The sequence below is a fragment of the Lissotriton vulgaris genome, unplaced genomic scaffold, assembly GCF_964263255.1.
Source record: "Lissotriton vulgaris unplaced genomic scaffold, aLisVul1.2 SCAFFOLD_1261, whole genome shotgun sequence".
NCBI classification, from domain to species: domain Eukaryota; kingdom Metazoa; phylum Chordata; class Amphibia; order Caudata; family Salamandridae; genus Lissotriton; species Lissotriton vulgaris.
The window spans coordinates 489,720-506,089 of NW_028242190.1; the positions used below are offsets into that span (position 1 = coordinate 489,720).

The window sequence follows — 16,370 nt, forward strand, 5'->3', positions numbered from 1 at the left end:
AAAGTTTTATAAATGTATTGTGTATACTTTTATGGTTGTAATAACCCGAATAAGGTTTTAATGACTGACTGACAGTACTGCATGCTGTGTGCCTTACTCTATAAAGGACTCTATAACGGACCTCTCCCCATTCTTTCAAGGTCAATTGCCTACCCACTTCCATCTCCCATGCTTTCTGGATTGCTTTTGACAGGTGCTGAAAGGGTTGGCATAGCATAATATATAATAATATTGAAGTGCTTCTTTTTCGCCACTGTCCTGATTCATACCTGTTAATTCGAAGAGGGCTGCCTTTCACTGATGCAACACTCTTGGGGCCCCGTGCGTTGATGGATACATTCTAATTCCTTTACCTATTCCTTTACCTAGAGGTGCAAACGGACTCTCCTTTCTTTTTGTCTGCAGCCAAGATAGCTATCAGTTCAACTCTTATGAGGGTTTTCAGTCTCTTAGAGTGTGGTAACAGAGATATGTGAAATGTTGTTTAGTTCCAGGAAGGTGCTTATTGCTTGGGTAATCTATGTCCAACCTCAGGCGATGTAAGAGGATCTCCTGTAGTCTAAAAGTTCATATGGGATACTCTGCCGGGGGAGCTCCATGGCAAAGGATACTGCTGCAAGGTCCGAGAGGGCAGAGGGTTTTGTTTCAGATGCTATGGTAAAATTGTGTATGTCTTTTATCCGAAGAAAATATTCAAGTTGTATGTATATTTTATAAGCATGTGAGAAAAATGTGTAATCTAGAGCTCGCAGGTGAAGTTCCTTCCAGAGGTCCCGTACCCCTATGTCTTGTAGCCATTGGGTACCACACTGGGACAGAGTGTCAAAGCCCAGCTCACCTGAGTTTCTGTTCAGTTCTGATGGAGGTTGAAGACAGTCCAACCCCACCCTGAAACTGCTTGTTCCAGCACACTAGTTTTAAAACACTGCACTAAAAACCAGCAGCTCAAGGGAAGGGGGGAAGTGGATAAAATAAAAAAGAGAGACAACACCGTTATTGCGTTTCCACTGTAGAAGAGCTGCTAAAATCTGCGGCCCTCTCTGACTTCTGTAGAAACTAGTGCCTAATGAAACATAAACAAAGAACAGATAAGTGCAACCTATCCCTAAATGTGTTCCTGACTAAACCTTAATCTTGTTAGAAATTCTCTTCTAAAATGACCTCTTGGATCCTGGTCTCAAGCTTCCAGGTTTGGAATGTGTTACTGTTCTGGGATGTGCTTTCTATTACTGTAAAACTTCTGTAAAATCAAACAAATATCATTATCACAATTACCAACGTCTAACATTCACCTTAATATAACTAAAGCCTAAATTCTTAATAGCAAACTCACTTTTCACACATTTCCAGACTTTTTATGAAACAAATACTGTACTTTTACATCAAAATACAGCAGGTAATTTGTGCAAGTCCTTGATTTACTGTTTGCCTTGCTGTCAATGGTTTCCTCTGTTCGATTCTTAAAAAAAGTTCCATGTAAAACAATGTTTATTTCACAAAGTTCCACAAGGTATTCTTGTAACAAAGGGTTTGAACCACAAAGTTCGTGGGAGATATCTTGTTCCAAATTGTCTTTACATGAATCCAGAAATCGCCGATAAAGTTCTTTCAGGAAATAAAAAGTTTTGCACTTACTTGTTGCTGAAAAGGGATACTTATCAGTCTAACCTTGACCTCTTTCTCTTTTGCAGGTCGATTGCAGTGGACTAGGAGGGGCTGAGGCAAGAAGTAGCCGGAAACCAGAAGAAGGAAGAGCCAGAAGCTGCACCCGTTGAAGTCAATGAAGGTCTGGAGAGAGCAGGAGTGCCAGCGCCGAATGATCTGTTCTCAGGTAAGTGGGAGGTAGACGAGCACAAGCACTGGGTGAGGCTCAGGGGCTGCCTTTTATAGAGAGGGCTGGATGTGGTTCGAAGAGCTGGGTGTAGTTCGAAGAACTGGGTGTGGTTCTCACAAGCAGGTGTGCAGAGCTTCAGTTATTATGCTAATGAGTTGAAGTAACACATGGCCTAGGGAGGAGTGTTCTAAATAAGCCTTGGTAAGAGCAAGGTCCAATGTTTTCTAAATAAGCCTTGGTAAAAGCAAGGTCCAATGTTCAAACAAGACAGCAATGTTCAAACTTGTGAATACATTGAGCAACATACAGAGAAGTCTTAAGGAGGGGCTGAGATAACAAGAAAGGCTTTCAGTAGTATGTTTAAAGAGAGCTATTACAGAGACCACGAGTTCAATGAGAGGGGACATGCTCTTTGCTGTGCACAAACCCTAACACAGAGCCCCGGTTTGGGTGTGTGTATGTGCTGTTCTAATTATAACATTATTGACCACTAGTTTAAGATCACCTCCCAAAAGTATCAAGAACAGACATTACCTCTGACAGTACTTTGAACAGAAAATGTTCTTGTACCTTATTAGGGGTGTGTATGGAGCCCACTACAAAGAATCTTTCCCCTGTAGTGATATTGTATGCAAATAGCCTGCCCTACAATTCTACAATTTTAGACCCTATTTCACCATGGAAGGATTGGGATACTAATAGGTCCAATACGCTGACTTTGTGGATTTGGAAGACAGAAATAGATGGAGGAAGGCATGGGATCGTTGTTGATGCCATTCGCTAGTCAAGAGATGGGGCCAGATGTAGGTAGGCATTTACCGGTCGGTAACGGCCGAATTCAGCCGTTACCGACCGGTAAATGCAATTTGAGATGTAGGGCCCTGTATTTTACAGAATCGGTAAATTTACCGATCGGTAAATTTACCGATTCTGTAAAATACCGAATCGGTATTTTTTCCGATTCGGTAAAATTGATATGTAGGTGGGACTCTTCTGAGTCCCACAAGCATTACAGATTCGGTATTTTACCATCAAATACTATTTGATGGTAAAATAACGATTCTGGTGTGCATGCACATGTGTGCATGCACACCTGTGCCATATGACAGGCAGACCTGCCCTTAGGGCAGGTATGCCTGCCACATGGCCCGAACCTTTTTTGGGGGTGCTAGAGGGTGTCAAAGTGACACCCCCTGCACCCTTGTCAGAATCGGTATTTACCGATTCGGTAAATACCGACCGGTAATGCCCCATTCATTCCTATGGGCTTCAAAGCCCATAGGAATGAATGGGGCATTACCGGTCGGTATTTACCGAATCCGTAAATACCGATATTTACCGATTCGGTAAAAGGAACATCTGGATGTTCCTACATATCCACCCCTCAGATTTACCGATTTTTAATTACCGAATCGGTAAAATTCGGTAATTTAAAATCGGTAAATCTCATTTACCTACATCTGGCCCTTGGTTCTCTTGTAGTAAGCAGATGTTTTCCCCAGACAGCTCAAGGTATGATAAGACTGCCCAGTGCTTGACTTGGTTGGTAAGGCCCTTCAAATTTAAGATAAAGGCACTGGGGGATATTCTCAAGAAAGGGCGATAATTATCGCCAACCTAGGTTAACGCAGTTTTACATAACGCCGACCATCGTGCGAAACTAATGCTGTGTTAACAGGGTATTCTCAACAGGCAGGCAATAGTTTCCCGATAACTCATCAAATGTCCACGTTAAAATGACCAGGACGCCGATAAAAAAAGGAAACCCGAATGTGAAAAAAGTGGCAATGGGCCTAACAGCGATAAAAATATCAGCAATAAGCAGCTCCAGGCTTGCTATTCCCACGTCAGGTGGAAAAAATCCCCATAAAAGCTGCAAAAAAAAACCCCACACAAAACGCAAAAAACTGAGAAGCACCATGGAGAAAGCTGGAGCAACTATAGAGGCCAACCAGAACCCCATGAACCCCCTGGAGGACCAGCCAGGGACCTCAGGGAAGGAGAAGGGCAAGGAGAAGAAGAAGAGGAACCCGTGAGTCAGTCCGCAGGAAAACAAGATCCTGATTACGGAGGTGATAGAACACCACCAACAACTGTTCATCACCTCCACTGTGTCATTCGCAACAAAAAATGCAATATGGCAGTCCATCTTGGCCAAGATGAATGCAGTCGGAGTGAAGTGCCAAGAAGAGCTGGGATGATGTAAAGTGCAATACCAAGCTGAAACTCGCTAACACTCGGAAAGCAGCAATACAGACTGGAAGTGGGAGTCCAGCGCCACAGCAGAAGCTGGATGAGATGGAGGAAATGGTGTTCACAGTCATTAGTGGGGAGGCAGTGACAGGAGTTAGGGGACTGGACACTGCTCAACATGTCCTGACCCAACAGCAACAGGGTGAGTAGCGACCAGGGACTGGGGCGATAGGGGAGAAGGACACAATGGCACACATGTACAATTAAGTATAGAACAGTGCACACCCACAATTACTCTGGATCATGTCCCTGATCTCTTGGCATACTGCAGCACACATAGAAACAGCATGTAGGCCCCCATCGACAATGTGCCCAGAGGGGGCCCTCTCCACACATCACTAATCTCACAAAAAACCCATTCACATGTGCTGAACCCAGCAAAGCTGTGGGACCATGAGCCCCACTGACAATGCAAGTGACACTGCATGACGATTAGCATGGTTGCAGTCCAATTATCATGACATGGTGCATGCCACAACACTGAGGTGGCTGAGTGTGGACCACATCCGTAAAATAGCAGGTCACATTCTGACACATCCTCATGCACAAACAACCCCTGACGCCACCCCCCTTCCGTCCATGTTGCTCATGTTGTGGGACCTGAGTAACAGGTGCATCTCTGCATCAGGGTGGTTCATATTTGACCCCACATGACACCCGAAATGTCACATTTGACCCCAAATGACACCCTGTTGTCTTGTTTTGAACACCAATGACAGCCTTCATGTCATGTTTTTGCACACATGTGATACGCTGATGAGTGGCGTTACGTACTTCATTTGACAAACTGAAATGGCATTTCGAATATGTGACACCCTAAACAACCTCTCTGTACAGAGGTGACATACCCACCATCTATTTCCTATTCATGATGTGCTAATGCAGAGGACTGACAGGCACACAGGGAATGTGTGTTGCAATGAATTTATTTGCACATGCTGTTCATGTGGTCATTTTGTACTGTTCCATGATTTCTAAGGACAGTCACAATATGATGTGCTCATGTGAAGAAATTGTTAATGATTGTGTTCCTTCGGGCTATTCCTGCTGTATCTACAGTGGGGTGTGGTCCACCTGCCTCATCTTCCTCATCATCGTCAGGTGCATCTGGCACTTGGATCCATGAGGCATTGGTGCGTACACATATGTTGTGCAATTCACAACATGTAATGATCATCTTGCACACTATTTCTGGGTTGTAGAGGAGTCTTCCACCGATGAAGTCAAGGCACCTGAAATGTAACATTACACGCCAAATGTATGCTCAGCAATGCCCCGGGTGCATTTGTGGGCCAGAATGTACTGCTGCCTCTAAGCCGGGGTGTTTGGGGCTCGAAGGGGTGTCACCATCCATGGTCAGAGTGCATATCCTTGATCATCTGTGAGAGGTAAGTGAGATTAGTGTAAATTGGTGGTTCTGCATGTTGTTTTTGTCAGACTTACAAGTTTTGGGGCATGTGATTTATGTGACTTTAGGATTCATGTTTGCCATGTATTTCTTCTAGCAAATGTGCAGGATCAATGTGTATTACGTAGCCTCACACCTGCTCCTCCCTCCTGTTGTAAATAAAACAGCGATGGTATTAAGCATTCACTGAAGACATGCTATTGTGTCTTTGTTCTAGTTTTCCCGCTCATACTTGAAATACAGCCAGACTCCATTTTGTTTTCTGGCGTCCATCTTGTGTGCTATACATTGCCATGTGCTCGCCACGAGGCGAGTCCTACCTCACAGATTATCTCCTCTGGAGTTTGCCCAGCAACAAGTTATAAATAGTTCCTTGTGCGTCTAGCGCATGCTCAGTAGGAGCCACATCTGTCTCTGATTAGAGTAGATTGGAATGCGCATTTCGGCGGGCCTCAAGAACCGTTAACTCCACCCATGTATTGATCATGTTCAAGAAATGTCCATATATGGTTGTAAATCATGTTTTGAGCTGTAACTGCCTACTTATGAGCCCCTTCTTTGTGTATAAAAGGGGACCGCATGTCTGAGTTCTTTGTGCTACCTTGTACAATACTGTAGAGTGTTGTGTGGGCTGTAGTACCACCTTTAAAGGTTTATTAAACTATGTCTTTGTATTTCCAGTTTCCGTGCCAATTTCTTTGTGTAGTCTGAGGACTCCGTGCACAGAAGGGCGAAGCCCTTTGCATTCGCAGGTCTTGCTGAGGCCTGTATTCATCACTCCCGCTGAGCCTATTTACTTGTGTGCGATGTGTGGTTTCATCACTGGCACTCCGACAGCACTCATGCCTGTCTGCGCATGTCCACAAGCCTGACAACAACACTTAGATGTTGGCCATTGAAGGTGAGCGACCAGGTGTGTGTAGGCCTATGGTCGGGATATGGCGAACACAGAGTCACACGCAGTAGTTCCTTTGGTGGCCATACCGGAACTGAACCACGGACAGAGGCCTGGTCTACTAATTCACTCTCCTACACTGGACCGGTGTACGCTGGCCCTGCCCACTAAGCTTATGCTTACAGAGGAGCCGACATAGCTACATGTCCAAGGTCTTCCACACAGGCTGAGGCTTCATGGTTGCGTCACTGTCCACATCACTACAAACACCAGCAGTATATGTCCACATGGACATGTCTGTGCTGTGCATACTCAAGACTATCTAGCACATCACCGCCACCCTTGGCATTGTGTACATTATCATTCATGGGTCACTTGCCTACTTCGCACATTCTTGGTTCCCACCTCTCCCCACATTCTGCAATTTTGTGGCAGAGGGGCTATGCCTTTGTGGATTGTTTGTCTACCTGTCTGGCCCCTGCTACCACAGTTACTTTTGTTGTCGTGCTTGGTAGGTGGGCATGTTGTTTGGTATGTTGTGTGTGATTTTGTTACGTGGGCATTCCCACAGTCGTGAGTTGTATGATTGTGGAGTTGAGGTGTGTGGTGTGTTCCGTTGGTACTTACCAAGAAGCAGTCCATTTCCATAGGCGCCATCCTGATAGCATTGGTTGATGATGGACTGCCGGTAGATGTAGGAATCATGCACACTGCCCGGGAGGTTGGTGACGACATTGGTGAACAGTCCCCGGTTGTCCACTTTTGCCTGCACATTGATTGAATGCGTGTGCTTTCTGTTGCGGCAATTGTGTGCAATGTCGGCAGGAGGCACAAGTAGGACATGTGTGCAGTCAATTGCCTCATCACGTGCGGGAAGCCAGCTATGGCGTAGAACCCTTGCTTGGTCCTCAGCTGATCCAGCGCAGTATGGGAAAAGTGAAGGTGCTGGGGTATCAAGTAACCCTGGGCGAAGAACTACGCTCCGTTCGCGGAGTTTGCGGAGTTTCGGCAACTCCGCGCTCCGTGGAGAACGCGAAGTTGTCGAATACTCCGCAAACTGCTGCGTAGCGTAGTTCTCGCGTGCTCAATAGCATTTCCGCGTGCGCGAGTATGCTTGTCGGTAAGATTGAGTTGCCGAACACGCAGAAACTGCAATCTGGCACAGAATAACTCGCGAACACGTTAGTAGTGACCGGAAATAAGGGGACGCGAGCGGGCGGGACAAACCTCATGGGTAACTTCGCGCGCTACACATCCCGAGCATGCAGGCAATCAATCAATCAATCAATCAGGATATTTGTATAGCGCGCTACTCACCCAGAGGGTCTCAAGGCACTTGGGGGAGGGGGGTCCGCTACTGCTCGAACAGCCATGTCTTGAGTTGCTTCCTGAAGCAGAGGTTTTCTTGGGTCAGGCGGAGGTGGATGGGGAGGGAGTTCCAAGTCTTGGCTGCCAGGTAGGAGAAGGATCTTCCTCCCATGGTGGATCTTCGGATGCGTGGCACGGCGGCGAGGGCGTGGCTGGTCGATCGTAGCTGGCGGGTGGGAGTGTAGAAGGTCAGGCGGTTGTTGAGGTACCTGGGGCCCAGGTCGTGGAGGGCCTTGTGTGCGTGGGTGAGGAGTTGGAACGTGATTCTCTTGCTGACGGGGAGCCAGTGAAGGTCTCTCAGGTGTCCGGAGATGTGGCTGTGTCAGGAGATGTCCAAGATGAGTCGTGCGGAGGCGTTCTGGATGTGTTAGAGTCTTTTCTGGAGTTTGGCTGTGGTTCCGGTATAGAGGGTGTTTCCGTAATCCAGTCGGCTGGTGACGAGTGCCTGTGTGACCGTCTTCCTGGTTTCGGTGGCGAGCCATGGGAAGATCTTTCGGAGCATGCGTAGGATGTTGAAGCATGATGATGAGACGGCGTTGACTTGTCTGGTCATCGAGAGGGAGGAGTCCAGGATGAAGCCCAGGTTGCGTGCGTGGTCCGTTGGTTTGGGTGCGCTGCCCAGGGCAGGGGGCCACCAGGAGTCATCCCAGGCGGAGGGTGATGATCCAAGGATGAGGACTTCCGTCTTGTCTGAGTTCAGTTTCAGGCGGCTGTTCCTCATCCACTCGACTACCTCTTTCATCCCTTCGTGTAGGTTGGTTCTGGCGGTTCCTGGGTCGTTGGTGAGGGAGAGGATCAGCTGGGTGTCGTCGGCGTAGGAGATGATGTTGAGGTTGTGTTGGCGTACGATGGCTGCGAGGGGGCTCATGTAGACGTTGAAGAGGGTGGGGCTGAGTGATGATCCTTGTGGTATGCCGCATATGACTTTGGTGGCCTTGGATCTGTATGGGGGGAGGCGGACTCTCTGGGTTCTTCCGGTGAGGAACGAGATGATCCACTCCAGTGCCTTCTCTTGGATTCCGATGTTGCTGAGGCGCTGCACTAGGGTGCGGTGGCAGACCGTATTGACTGCTGCGGAGAGGTCCAGGAGGATGAGGGCCGCTGTTTCCCAGTTGTCGAGCAGGGCTCGGATGTCGTCAGTGGCTGCGATGAGGGCGGTCTCGGTGCTGTGGTTGGCGCGGAAGCCGGACTGCGAGTGGTCGAGGCTGGTTGTGCGAGCGCAATTGGTGATCCACTGTGTGAGGTTGTTGGCTGCGTGAAGTGAAGTGGTGTGGTGAAGTGGTGGTGAGCTCAGTGAAGTGGTGAGCTGGTCGGTGGTGATCTTGTTCCAGTTCCTGCGGGGAACCTATTGCGGGTGGTGGTGAGTCGTGGTCTTTCTGAAGCTGAAGTGGACGCAGCTGTGGTCTGTCCAGTGGAGTCCGGTGGAGTGGCTGAAGGAGATGTACTTGCTGGAGGAGAAGACTGGGTCAAGCGTGTGTCCGGCGTAGTGGGTGGGGGTGTTCACCAGTTGCATGAGTCCGAGGTTGGCGAGGTTGTCCAGCAGGGTGGTGGTGGTGTTGTCGTTGTTGTTCTCCAGCGGGAAGTTGAGGTCCCCTAGGAGGATGTAGTCAGCGGAGGCGAGGGCGTGCGGGCTGATGAAGTCTGCGATGTCTTCGCTGAATTGTGTGCGAGGTCCTGGGGGTCTGTAGATGAGGGTGCCTCTGAGTGTGGTCTTGGGGTCGGTGTGTATCTGGAAGTGAAGATGTTAAGTGGCTGTGAGGGTGTCGTCTGAGTTGGTCGTGATGCGGATGGTGTTCTTGTGGACGATGGCGATGTCTCCTCCTGTCTCGTTGATGCAGTCTCTCCGGGTGATCTTGTATCCGTCCGGGATGGCGACGGCGATGTCGGGCGCTGAGGAGGCATTCATCCATGTTTCCGTGAGGAAGGCGACGTCTGGAGATGTGGTGTCGAGCAGCTTCCAGAGTTCCACGGCGCTCCCGAAGATGAAAAATGGCTTGCAAACGGGTCAAGCAAGCTACTACGCATGCTCGCGGAGCTATGCGTAGTTCGCGGAGTGCAAGTACATCTTCGCGTAGCTCGCGGAGTGCGGCTTCGCGAACTATGCCCAGGCCTAGTATCAAGCTGAAGATGGCATCCAAGACAGGTATGAGGAACTTTGATAGGGCTGGCTGTGAGACTACTCTGGCAGTTGTTGGTTAGAAGGTACCAGAGGCCAACAAGTGCAGCATAGCCAGCAGCTTTGTCTGTGGAGGACTGTTGTTTGTCCGCTGTGTTGGCACCGTCAGCCTGTGGGCAATGTGGATCAGGATGCGGAGGATGGTTGTCTTTTTGAGTCTATAGTGGCCTTTGACATCTTCTGGTGGTAAGTATCTGAGGCTGGTGCATTTTCAGAAGGTCCGCTGTCTTGTTCTGCCCTGCCTCAGCCGAGGGTGGTGGTCCTGGGGGTTGGGGTGGTCCTGGGAGTGGTGGTGGGGTGTGTTGTGGCCCTATTAAGTCTCTGAGCTGCATGATTAATAGCTCCATGGCATCTGATTGTCTTCAGATGTAGCTCCGGGCTGGGCTCCATTTAATTTGCAGGTTTTCGTCCTACTTAAGACCATTAAAAAGCAGGTAACGTGCCTTATCGTCTGTTTTTGGACCGCTTCGCCGATCTGGCTGGTCATTGAGAATATCGAGAAGTAGTGTTATCATGAGTTTTTAAACAAAACGCCTACTCTTTATATGATTAGCGTTAGTTGTTGCTGTCAGCCTTGGCGATGTTTTTAGCGGCAGCTATCTCAGGTTAACTGACGATGTCGGTTGTTAGCGCTGGGTTGTGAATAGGGCGATAAATCTATTGCCACTTTTGTGGTGGAAGAGTGCCGCTAAATCAGCGATTAGTCCATGAGAATATGCCCCACTGACTGTTGGAAATGCCACTTTATGAAAGTGAATAGTAAACAAACATCACAATTGCTAATGCTGATACAGTTAGAAAGTGGACATTTCTCTGTGCTTATGACTGTTTGTGCTCTGCTGCCTGATTCTAATCCAGGTCTGGGTCTGGGTCTGGTTGACAGCTACAGTTTGTGCATACTTTCCAGACAGCCAGCACACAGGAATGGCTTGAGGTGATCTGTGCATACAGATAGTCTTTCATGGCTGGGAAGGAGGGAGGCTGGGCACACTTACATTTGTATGGGCTTCACAAAAAGGGCTGATTTAACTCCTACTGACATCTGGAGCCAGGGCTGAGTTGAAAGGGGGTGTTGTGCACTTCTAAGGTGTCTATTGAAGTCACCTCTTGCCCGAAGACATTTTGGAGTATAAGTACAGATGCTCTGATCACATGTTTTTAGACACTGCTTCGGACTTGTGACCAGATGCTGCTGGCTCTACATACTGCACCAGATGATTACCATGCTGCCAGGAGGAACTGCCATTTGGACTACTTGCTTTGATGTGATCACCTGCTGCCTGCTGGATTGCTGGAGGGACTGCCACTCTGTAAAGTGGCTCTGTGTGCTGGCCTTCCTACTGCTCTTTGAGTGCTCCCCAGTGTACTCCAGGAGCTGGTAGGCTGCTTCCCCCCACCCTTATTCATTTGGAAACCTCAGTTCCTGAAGGATCCCATTTCTGCAATTAGTCGCTGCTCTGGGACTTGCCCTGTGTTTTTAAACTCAATGCTTGAGAAATGCTGTGGACTGCCTTTTGTCTCTTATGGCAAGCGTGTGCTGAGCATTGCATTTCTGTCGAGTATAGTGTGTGCCTTGCTGTTTTTTGGCATCAAGTGTGGTAGTACCACTCCCCCAAACATGAAAACCTCCTTGGCACACAGCTGGAGCACTCAGTGTTAGTTGTCAATTATCAGCCACAGCAGCCAGCAGAAGAGAGGCTGTCTGCACTAATTCCGGTGAGAAGAGCCGTACCCGGCCAATTTTTCTAGAGTCTCAGCCTCACTAAAGCCTGCATGGTTGTGGGAGCCACAATGTTAGTCAGAGGAGAATCAGCCATGCTGGTCCCGACAAAGTAAGCTGCACCTGCCTTCCTCGTTTGCGGAGTGTGGTGTTTTGCTGTCACCCGCACGACTGCTCGAGTTGTTTCACCAGTACCCCGGAGGCTTTGGGGGCTTACAAGTCATGAGGGTCCGGACGTAAGTCTGTCCGTCACAGAATTTGTAGATATTTCAGAACTGTTCAGTTCCTCTTAAGCCTCAGAGCGACCACATGCCTCAAAAAGCGACGCAAGGTGCTCCCTTAACCATGGTGCTTTCATTCCTATCTAGTGTTAAGCACACTGAGATGGTTTCCTACTGTCACGATCTTGCCGACTTCCTGGGACCACAAGCTAACATTTCATATTGCAGGTCTTTAGATATCCATATGTGATTTTTCTGGGATCCCATGGAGCCGCCCTGTGCTCGTTCATGGCCAGCCTTGTCTGACTTTGTTCTACTACTGTAATAGACGTTGAAGAGGCACAAATGGCCACAGACACATTGTACTTTGGGATTACTCAAACCTAAAAATCTATGGGGCAGATTTATGTTAACTGGCGCATCCCGAGGGATGCGCCAGTTAACATGCGCCACAGTGCGCCTCAGCTACGCCACCCATGGTGCGCCGCATTTATGATGCGGCGCACCATGGGGCAAAAACGGCACAGATGCGTGACGCATCTGTGCCGGAAATGTGGCGCATTGCTGGAGTTGCGTCGCAAGCGCGGCGCAGCTCCAGCAATGCTCTGGGGGGGCCTATTCTTTCAATGCTGCCTCAAGCCTTACGCCTGCTTCAAGCAGTAGCAGGGTTTTGACGCAGCATTGCCCTGAAAGTGACTGAGTGAAATCTCATATATTTCACTCAGCCACTTTCAGGAGGCGTTCCTGTGCAGGAACACCCCCCCTGCGCAGAAACGCCTCCTCATGGCGCAGTGCTGTACAATGTGACGCATCTCCTAGATGCGTCACTTTGTAAATAGGGCCAGGGATGCGCCACGTTTCCGTGCCGTTGCGTCACGCAACGGCGGCGTAAACGTGGCGCAAGCTCTTCATAAATCTGCCCCTTTGTATGCCAAGTATGCTAATGCCTAATTCCCACAGTATGCATTGCATAGTATTGGCTTATGGCCACATGATGGAACCTGCATAACTTGCAAAATTCCCATATTACCAGTAGTAGGTGCAAATATGTTTCCTTGCCCTACACAGGGATGCTAATAACCACATATAGTTTAGTGGGGATGCAGGTATCCCAGTATCCATCATCCCTTACTACTAGTGATGTGTTTATGTAGATACAGTGGGAGCCAGGTATTATTTGGTGATATAGTGACTCAGGTGTTTGCTTGCTGTAACCAAACTGCTGAGTTTATTCTAATATATGTTGTTTTGCCATGCATTTTCAGGATAACGAGTGCCATCTCAGGATTTGCATAGTGTGCATAGTTTTTATGACTCATGTCATTCTGGTCTATGTTTTATATATACTATATGTGTATAGAATTATGTGTGTAGTCTTGTTTGTGGTGTAGTCATTGTGTTTCTGTAAGAGTGTGTTGTGCAAATGCCTTACAAATTCCCTCTGATGATAAGCCTGCCTGCTCTGCGTCAAGCTCAGATTATCCTTTGGTGTGTAACTTATTTGCCTTGACTAGAGTGAGGGGGTTCTCCCTGGCTGAAGTGCATACCCTAGCCAACCAGAAACCCATTTCTAACAAACAAAATGTGCACTCATAAGACAATGATACTATAAAGTGTGTTTGAGAATGATGCAGACTCATGTAAGGGTGTAAGGTCATTGTATATTTAGACAAAAATCCTGGAAGGGAATCTGAGGAGTGTTTCTATTTCAACAGGAGTAGTAGCAAAGGAGTAGTGGCAGGTCGAAGAATGAAAAATATATTCTCAATTGCATGGTCTGAAGAAAAGGGTCAATGAAGGGTACAAAGTAGGACAGTATGGGCCTCATTTATGAAAAGTGGTGCATCACTGCGAGAAAACAGCGATGCGTTGCTTTTCATTGCGCCCTCCCTGCGACACCAATGATGCGTCATATTTACAGTATGACGCATCATCGCGCAAGGAGTTACAGTTCTGTCAGTTGTTCTGATGTATCGGTAGGCACAACAATGACGCATTGCTACAGTGTGTCACAAAAGTGACGCAACTCCAGCAATGGGTCATTACACATGGGGAAGTCCCATGTGAAATGTGCCTGCATCAGTCTTACGCCTGCCATGAGGCAGGCATAAGATATTGAAGCATTTGCGTCCTAGAAGTAGCGCAGTGAAATCTCATAGATTTCACTGCCTCACTTCTACGACCCTTTCTTGCATCAGAACTCCCCCCTGCATACATTATACCTGGTGCAGGTATAATGTGGTGTAGGGGTTTACAAAGTGACGCATTTACCTAGATGCGTCACTTTGTAAATATGACGCAACATGCAGCATTTTTTACACTGCTGGTGCGTCACCAAAAGTGATGCACCAACAGCGTAAAAGTGACGCGATGCCTCATAAATAAGGCCCTATGATTTTAATTAGTTTGTGCCTCACTGATGCAAAGCATGGATTTCTAGGCCTAGTGTATGTATTAAGCCATAAGTGTTCAGAGATGAGCTGATAGAACATGGTGTCCTGAAGTTGAGCATTATTGCAGTTAGACAGTATTTGAAGAAGGATGGTGATTCCAGTTACAATGTTTTGCCGGCCTTGTTTAAGGTGGATGCACAACTGTATATCTCTCTAGAAGGGTCAACATTATCACAGCCTTAATGGAAAAGTTCTAGAAAACAAGCAGCTCTTCTACACAAGACCTGACACCATTATTTTAGTAGGTCATAAAAAAGCTATCTTTGATTGCCTTTTGAGTAACTTTCCAGGCACAGGGAGGCAAGAGAAATCTGAGGACAACACTTCCCATAGTCAACTATAATACAGCTACGTTTTCTCCTCGAAAACAACAGGAAAGACTTCCTTTGTTAATTTTTTCTAGTCGGAGAGTCCTTGCAATAGTTTTCGAATGGTGGTCTCAGTTCATGATTAGCGACAACCTTAAGCAGTTCTACATCGAAATGTAATCAGAATGTTACTCAAATCATGTTTCAGAAAAATGTTTGACTACAAAAGCTATATCATAGTGCTTTATATCACTCTAAGCCACAATGTTAGACTCCAGCTTCACCTATACTCCAGTTAACATCACCACGAATTCCGCCAAGGCCAGTCAACCCCTCCAACAAAGAATGAAAGAAGGTTGCCACCCCTTGAGACCCTATCTGTCTTCTAACCATGGGAGGAAGGCTCTGCAGTGACAAGGATACCCTTACTAGACAAGGGCAGCACGTGTCGTAGCTTTTGTTGATGCAAAATATTGCTGGGGTATAGGTCAGTGCCTTCTTGGAGTGTATTGTGCTGCAAGCCTGTCGAGCGGGGTCGTTGAGCAAAGTGGCTCGCATATAATAGTTTCGAAGTAGAAACATTAAGCATGATTTGGAGGGCTTTTACTTTGTAAACAGAGTACATGTCGTTTACTAATGCAAATTACATTTGGATAGGCGATGTGGCAATAAATGATAGAAATATATGAAATACTGATGACAAAAATTCAGTGTTTCCATTTACTTTGTGTTAGTTATATATCAATACCTCTTAAACTTTAGCAGAGTATGCGGACTATATCACATACAATAAGCACTGGCAGGGGCCACGGTTTTGACCGACTGGTATCTCAAGAAGTTGAAGAGCTGGAACACCTCTATTTAACCAGAAAGTTGTAAATAGTGCTTCTCTCAGAAACATTTTTTATTTCATTATTCATTTATTTTGCATTTTTGAAAACGTTATTCCCTCAAAGTTCTCTCCAAATACAATTACTGTTGATCCCAGAAGCAGTATTTGGTCTTCTTAGACATCCTCATTTGCTGCTGGTTTACGTGGTGACCGCCTTGGTGCCCTCTGAGATTGCATGCTTGGCCAGCTCCCCCTGCAGCATCAAGCGCACTGCAGTCTGCACCTCTTGACTGGTGATGGTGGACCTCTTGTTGTACTGGGTGAGTCGGGCTGCCTCCCCCGCAATGCGCTCGAAGACATAATTCACAAAGGAATTCATGATACGCATTGCCTTGGAGGAGATTCCAATGTCTGGGTGAACCTGCTTTAACACTTTATAAATGTACAAAGAGTAGGTCTCCCTACTCTTCCCCTTCCTCTCAATCCCATTCTTGTCTCCTTGAGCCTTCAGTTTCTTTTTCCAAGAGTCGAAAGTCATTACTAAAGCACCTTCAGTTACCAGGGAATCCACTCAGGTAGTTCTTCAATGAGACCACACTACCTACTCTCTGTAAGAGCAGAGAAAGACCCTTCTCCCAGAAACTTTGAAGGCATATGCAGGCTTTGGCTGGCAATATACCCATGTAACTAAATTAAATAACTAAACATAAGGCAACATAATACTCAGAGCTACTTAACCCCACAATTAAAAAATAACATGTCTCACACCAAAAACAGTCAAAACAGAAGGCAGCATAAAACGTGCAGTACAAATTACATTGCAACAATGCAGCACAAAAAGACAGAAACACAAAAAATAACAGTACGTATCACCAGCACAACAAAATGCCATTCAGCAAATG

At 47.1% G+C, this 16,370-nt stretch overlaps 1 pseudogene; it reads right to left on the reverse strand.

Annotated features, from left to right (window-relative positions):
- Positions 1–15,652: 15,652 nt before the first annotated feature.
- LOC147669020 (histone H2B type 1-H-like) lies at positions 15,653–16,006 on the reverse strand (annotated as a pseudogene).
- Between the last annotated feature and the right edge of the window lie 364 nt (positions 16,007–16,370).